Below are 6,760 nucleotides of genomic sequence, written 5' to 3'. Positions count from 1 at the left end.
TTGAATTTTTCTAGTTTTTTTAAATTTACTGTGCATCGGGTGCAGATGAGCCTGGGCTCAGAATTGGATATTCGATATAACAATAAGTTTTACTCTGAAAATGTAAGTGGAACACAAGAGTAAATGACGAAGCCATGCGCAATTTTCTTCTGGACGGTCTGTCGTGGGCAAAGACCTCTTCAGGCCGGTCTGTCGTGGGCAGTGACGACGAGATTTCGACCGGCGAACCAGGTGTCTGGCGCTCACGCCCATGGCGTTCTTCTTCCTCCACACTCTCCAATTTCCACCACGCATACCCAGTCCAGAGCAAAACTGCAATACATTGGTCGCCTGCCGTGCTCTGGCACTCTGGTGCTCAACTAGAATACGCAATACATCAGTCCAGAACACAACCTGCATGTGTCTGGTGCTCTGCAAGACGCATTTCACCATCGCCACTGGAAAAGCTCTCAACACCACGTGCTAGTTTGGACGTTGTGCTTGACTCACAGTGCTTACTTATACTATTATTTTCTTCTTTTTTTGTGATTGAACAGAAGTGCTTACTTAGTCAAACGCACACGCACACACAAAAAGACTCACCAGTGCTTGTCGCTATGACCGAGCTGAGCACCAGCCTATATTTGCAGCCTCTACACAACACGATTCTGCAGTAGTCTGCACGCCCTCACCACCGTTCACCATGCTGCCCTTCCTAATTGTTTTCACCCTGCTCTCCTGCATCCACACCCCAGCAAACTCTACAGCGACGGACACCATCTTGGCCGGCCAATCACTTGCCGTCAACGACAAGCTCATCTCCGGCAATGGCAGGTACGCGCTCGGCTTCTTCCAGACCGAAGGCACCACCAACTGGTACCTTGGCATATGGTTCAACGCAGTCCCTAAATTCACTCCAGCATGGGTTGGAAATAGGGATAACCCAGTCAAGAACACGACCTCAGTTGAGCTCACCATTTCCCACGATGGCAACCTTGTCATCTTAAACCGGTCCACCATGTCCATAATCTGGTCCACACAGGCAAACATCTCCAGAAATAGCACCACTGCTAGGCTGCTGAGTACTGGAAATCTCGTACTCACAGACTCTTCAAACTTGTCAGAGTTTCTATGGCAAAGCTTTGATCACCCCACGGATACATTTTTTCCTGGGGCCAAGCATGGATGGGATAAGGCCACCGGCCTGAATCGCCGTTTTGTTTCTTGGAAAAGCTTGACTGACCCAGCTACCGGTGTCTATTATTATGAGGTAGACCCGGCCGCTGTTGACCAGATAGTGCTTGTAGCACTCAACTCATCCATACCCTATTGGTCCAGCGGTGCATGGAACGGCAAATATTTTTCTGGAATTCCAGAGATGGCTGCCCGCCACTCTATTAGTGCAAAATTTGTCCACAGTGACAAAGAGAAGTACTGGACATATAAATTAGTGCCTCAATATATGGATCCAAATATGCTTACTCGTCATGTAATTGACATCTCGGGTCAAATGAAGACATTCATTTGGATGAAGGGCACACCAGATTGGGTAATGATCAATGCCCAACCAAGAGATCAGTGTGACGTTGATGCAATTTGTGGGCCTTTCACAATCTGCAATGATAATAATTTTCCACAATGCAATTGTATGGAGGGCTTCACAATAACATCCCCCAAGGACTGGGACCTAGAAGATCGAGCAGGTGGGTGCTCGAGGAAGACTAAGTTAGACTGCATTAGCAATAGAGGCACAACGCATACCACAGACAAGTTCTATTCTATGCCATGTGTTAAGTTGCCCAAGGATGCCCCAGAAGTAGATGCTGCTGCAAGTGCAAGTGAGTGCGCACAAGTTTGCCTGAATAATTGCTCTTGCACAGCCTACTCCTTTGGCGACAATGGATGTTCTATGTGGCATAATAAATTGCTCAACATAAGAGCACTACCATGTAGTGGCACTGCCAATTCTAACGGAGAAACTCTTTACCTCCGTCTTTCTGCTAAAGATGTAGAAAGTTTGAAAAACAACAGAAGAGGAATTGTTATTGGAATTGTAACTGGTACAGGCGTTTTTGTTTTAGGCCTATTTGCACTTATCCTCTTAATAATGATCCAGAGAAACAAAAAGAAGAACTCTGGTCAGATACTGAGTGATTCTCAAGTTTGTACTGGAATCATTGCATTTGGATACAATGATCTACAACGGGCAACAAACAAATTCACAGATAAGTTGGGGGTAGGTGGTTTTGGTTCTGTATTCAAGGGGTTTATAAAGGGCTCCAATGCCGTAGCAGTGAAGATGCTCGATGGTGCTTATCAAGGAGAGAAGCAATTCAGAGCCGAAGTGAGCACAATCGGAGCTGTTCAACACATCAATTTGGTTAAGCTTGTTGGTTTCTGTTGTGATGGTTCCAAGAGGTTGCTTGTTTATGAATACATGTCAAATCACTCTCTTGATGTCCATCTATTTCGAAGCAATTCTACCATGTTGAATTGGACTGCTAGATATCAGATAGGCCTAGGAGTTGCAAGAGGGTTGGCCTACTTGCATGACAGCTGCCGAGACTGCATCATACACTGTGATATCAAGCCAGAAAACATACTTCTTGATTCTTCACTCCTTCCAAAAATTGCAGACTTTGGAATGGCAAAACTTATAGGAAGGGATTATAGCCGAGTATTGACAACAATGAGAGGAACTACAGGGTACCTTGCGCCTGAATGGATAAGCGGTGTTCCTATTACACCAAAAGTCGATGTTTATAGCTACGGGATGGTGTTGCTGGAAATAATATCTGGAAGGAGGAACTCATGTGCATCATGTCCTAGTGGTGGCAATGTTGATGTTTATTTCCCTGTGTATGCCTCACATAAGCTTCTCAAAGGAGACATCAAGGGTTTGGTAGATCACAAGCTAGATGGCGACATCAAATTGGATGAGGTTGAACTGGCTTGCAAGGTTGCATGTTGGTGCATCCAGGATGATGAGCTTGATCGGCCAACAATGGGACAGGTAGTTCAATTTCTCGAAGGCCTGGTTGAGATCACAATGCCCCCGGTACCAAGATTGCTCCAAGCTATGGCCGGAAGCGCACATCAAAAATGCTCCTAATCTTTTTGTGTTAGGGAAACTAGTTGTGTTGCGATGTTATAATATATGTCTATCTTTAAGGCCAAATTTGTAATTGCTATACAATTGTAATTATTATGAGCTATGGTCGGAAGCGCACATAAAAAATGCTCCTAATCTTTTTGTATCAGGGGAACTAGTTGTGTTGCGATGTTATAATATATGACTATCTTTAAGGCTAAATTTGTAATTGTTATACAATTGTAATGATTATGATTGAAGAAACAACTATTTTTGCATAAATTTGTAATGGAAATCTGCCCTAGAGGCAATAAAAATGTTATTATGTCATTTCCATGTTCATTATTAAGTTTATATTTCTGTTGTACAAGTGTGTTGGTTCTTGAATATGAGATTCAATGGAAAACCTGAATACATTTGTGGAAATGTAAACACCAATTCATCCCTCATCATGCCTCTAAGACAATCTCATGTATTGATGATGATCTTGTTTTCCTAATCATGAGCATTGTGAGTATCCTATCAATATATGAGAACATTATTGTCATGCTAACAACGGAGTTGGATAGACCCAACTTATGAATTATTGAAAGATGTCTTCGTTGTTATGTTATAGGTATTTCATATAGCTTGTTCATGGTTGCATAGTTCCTTAGCCCATGAGAATATTGTATATCAACATACCAAATGGTTACTTTGGGGTTACCGATTGTCACTTTTGTAACTGGACTTAAATAGAAGTAACTTACAGGTATACCGGAAATGTGTATCTCGATATCAATAGTGGGTTTGCACCTCTCATGATAGAGAGATACTCTCTGGGACCACTCGGTGTTAGGGTGTCATTATCGTCTGGCCAGACACGTGTGATTATGATCACGGGATACGGAACATGAATACGAGTAAAGAGAACAAAACTAGTAACGAGGATAACCGCTATAGTGATCAAGGAGTTTATCACGGGGATATCGATTAGCTCACCTCAAGGTTTGTAAACGTACCGCGAAGCGAAGGGAATGGTATTCGTAAAAATGGTTAACTCGAGAACTTTGTGAATATGCGGGAGTTAATAAGGGTGTCCAGATCCCGCTGTTAACTATTGTCCAGAAGGTGTTCCGAGACATGTCCACTTATTTCCAAACTTGTACGGTCACACGCTTAACGGTTTCTAGTCCTGATTATTGGAGAAATGAGAAATGAGTTAAAAGAGCACCGAAAGAGTTACGTATAGTTCTGTAAGTGTTTCAGATGGTTGCGGAAGGAGATTGGATTTTCTACTCTCGGGTGTACTACACCCGAGTTAGCAAAATTTTGAAAAAAGTTTATCAAGCAAAATCCAAAAAATCTGAAATTTTGCTACATCAAAGTTTATCGTATGTTTGAAATTCTTGCCAAGTTTCATCAAAAAATAACATCCGAGGAGCTCTCACGAAAAAAACAAAATCACTGCTGAAAGTTTTGTGCACTGTTTGAGTAGTGATTTTGTTATTTTTTGTGAGAGCTCCTCATATGCTATTTTTAGATGAAATTTTGCAAGAACCTCACACATCTGATAATGTTGCAGGTCCCAAAATTTTATATTTTTTGGACAATGTTTGATCACATTTTTTCAATTTTTTTGCTAACTCGGGTGTACTACACCCAAGAGTAGCCACTACTTTCCGGGTTCTAGCTATTATGGAAAGGTATAACATGATTTCGGAAAGTTCGGGTCTAAATATGGAATGTTTTCGGTGGTCTCGGAATGGGTACCGTAGACATCCAAATAATTCAGGATTTTATTTGTGATAGAAAATTGTGAAGCGCCGTTATGAGATGACAACTCCTAGTGGTCCCCATAGGGCCCACAAGAGGCACCATAGGGCATGGCAGGCCTCTAGGACGATTCCTACTAGGAGGGAATCCTTACCTCCTTCCATAGTGGAAGGAGAGAATTTCCTCCTCCTGGGTTCTCCCTCTCCTTACCTATAGGGTCAAGGAGAAGCACAAACCTTCCATTTCCACTTTTGTAATCTCTTTTCAATCTTTTTCTTACTTTGCTCTAGACGCAAAGTGGCTAGGGTTGTAAGCATATGATATACAACCATTTATTCATTTAATTGAAAAAGGCACAGTGAGAGACTCTCTCACTAATTAAGGTTAACAAAGGTGACCCTAGCGGTGCCCCAACTATCCTATTGTTGGTTGATGAAAACTGGCTAGCAACATATACTAATCTAAGAAACTAAAGGGTGTAGAGTTTAACTTTTTACATAATTTTGAATTTTTTTACTGTACATGGGTGATTAGAATTTACCACAACTTGACAGCTGTTTTCCTACAGTTTTTGTGGGGATCGTTGTGGGTAGGTTTTGGACGCTGATAACACTCACACATGTGGTGGGAGTGACATCCGCTCACACGCCTTATAACACACAGACTGTGTCATGTGACCGCATGCATGCATGTGGGAATTTTTTTTTGATTTTCAGTTTCTCAAATGTTTTATCTCTTAAATGAAAATTTTGATTGAAGATCCGTTTTCACCATTAAATCCATCATGACGAGATCTCTGAAACTAGATCTCATATCAATATGTTTCGACGACTTTTTTGCGGGGATAAAAGTTGTCATGTCTATTGCACATGAATTGCCATGGTGTTTACACTGAAGTTGCCATGATATGTTAGCTATTTTCTTCTATATTTAAAAGTAAATTTTTACATATTATAAAACAAAGAATTAAGAAACTAGACTTGCCATGAACCATAAACTAAAATTGCCATGATACATGCACTTAAAATTGCCATGGTTCATATAAAAAATAATTTTCATGGTCAAAGTACTGGAATTGCCATGGTCAAAACACTAAAATTTCCATGCTCTATAAACTAAAATTGCCACATGGCAACTTTAGTGTAAACACTGACAACTACGGTGTAAACATCAAGGCAACTTTTGAGCAAAAAATCGTCAAAACATATTAACATGGGATCTAGTTTTGAAGATCTCGTCGAGACAGATAATGGTGAAATTGGAATTTTTTTTAATTAGGAGATAAAACATTTTTAAGCCGAAAACCAAAAAAATTCCCGCTGATGTCATATGTTTTGACGTGGCAAAATGAATGGTAATGAAGGCTTTTAAACCATGTTGCTTCATTGCCACACGTGTGGGCGTTAACATTTGCATAGGTTTTCAGGGTGTGTCCTACTTATTTTGACCGGTCCGCTGCGATCTTTTGGGCCACTTAATATGATGACTCTTCAAGAAGCCCTCATCTCCTCCCTGTGTATCTCTCGAGCGAGCGATTGCATCAGCGGCGCAGCGCTGCAGATAAAGCAGCCAAGGTCGAGCCACGCGTGTGGTGCCCTGAGCCTTTCCTCGCCGTCCATCTCACTGGATCCCGCCGTGGGTATCCTCACCGTAGCCTGCCCTTGCTGGATCCGATGGTGGAGGAGAGCAGGCGGAGGACCACCACGACCGGACCAGATCCAAGCCCTGTCAGGTGAGGTATCCACGGGAGCAAGTCAGCAAGGTGGCCACCAACGATTTAGTGCATGTATACAAATTTTCTATATGCAATTATTGTTATCCAGGAGCAGCAAGATGCGCATCCAAACTTTGTATATGCGTCAAAGCATCCAAATTCTTGTGCTAGTTAGCCATGTTCACTAACGACATCTTTCTTCTTCATGATCTATAAACTGA

The 6,760-nt window shown here is 41.8% G+C and overlaps 1 pseudogene; it reads left to right on the top strand.

The window, feature by feature from the left end:
• The first annotated feature begins 662 nt into the window (after positions 1-662).
• LOC147962851 (G-type lectin S-receptor-like serine/threonine-protein kinase At2g19130 pseudogene) lies at positions 663-3,282 on the top strand (annotated as a pseudogene).
• Positions 3,283-6,760: the final 3,478 nt, after the last annotated feature.

This window comes from Triticum urartu, chromosome 7A (assembly GCF_056163025.1).
Source record: "Triticum urartu cultivar PI428250 chromosome 7A, HENAU_Tu73, whole genome shotgun sequence".
Lineage (NCBI taxonomy): Eukaryota > Viridiplantae > Streptophyta > Magnoliopsida > Poales > Poaceae > Triticum > Triticum urartu.
Note: the sequence above shows the minus strand (reverse complement) of the source record. Positions and strands in the feature narration are given on the sequence as shown.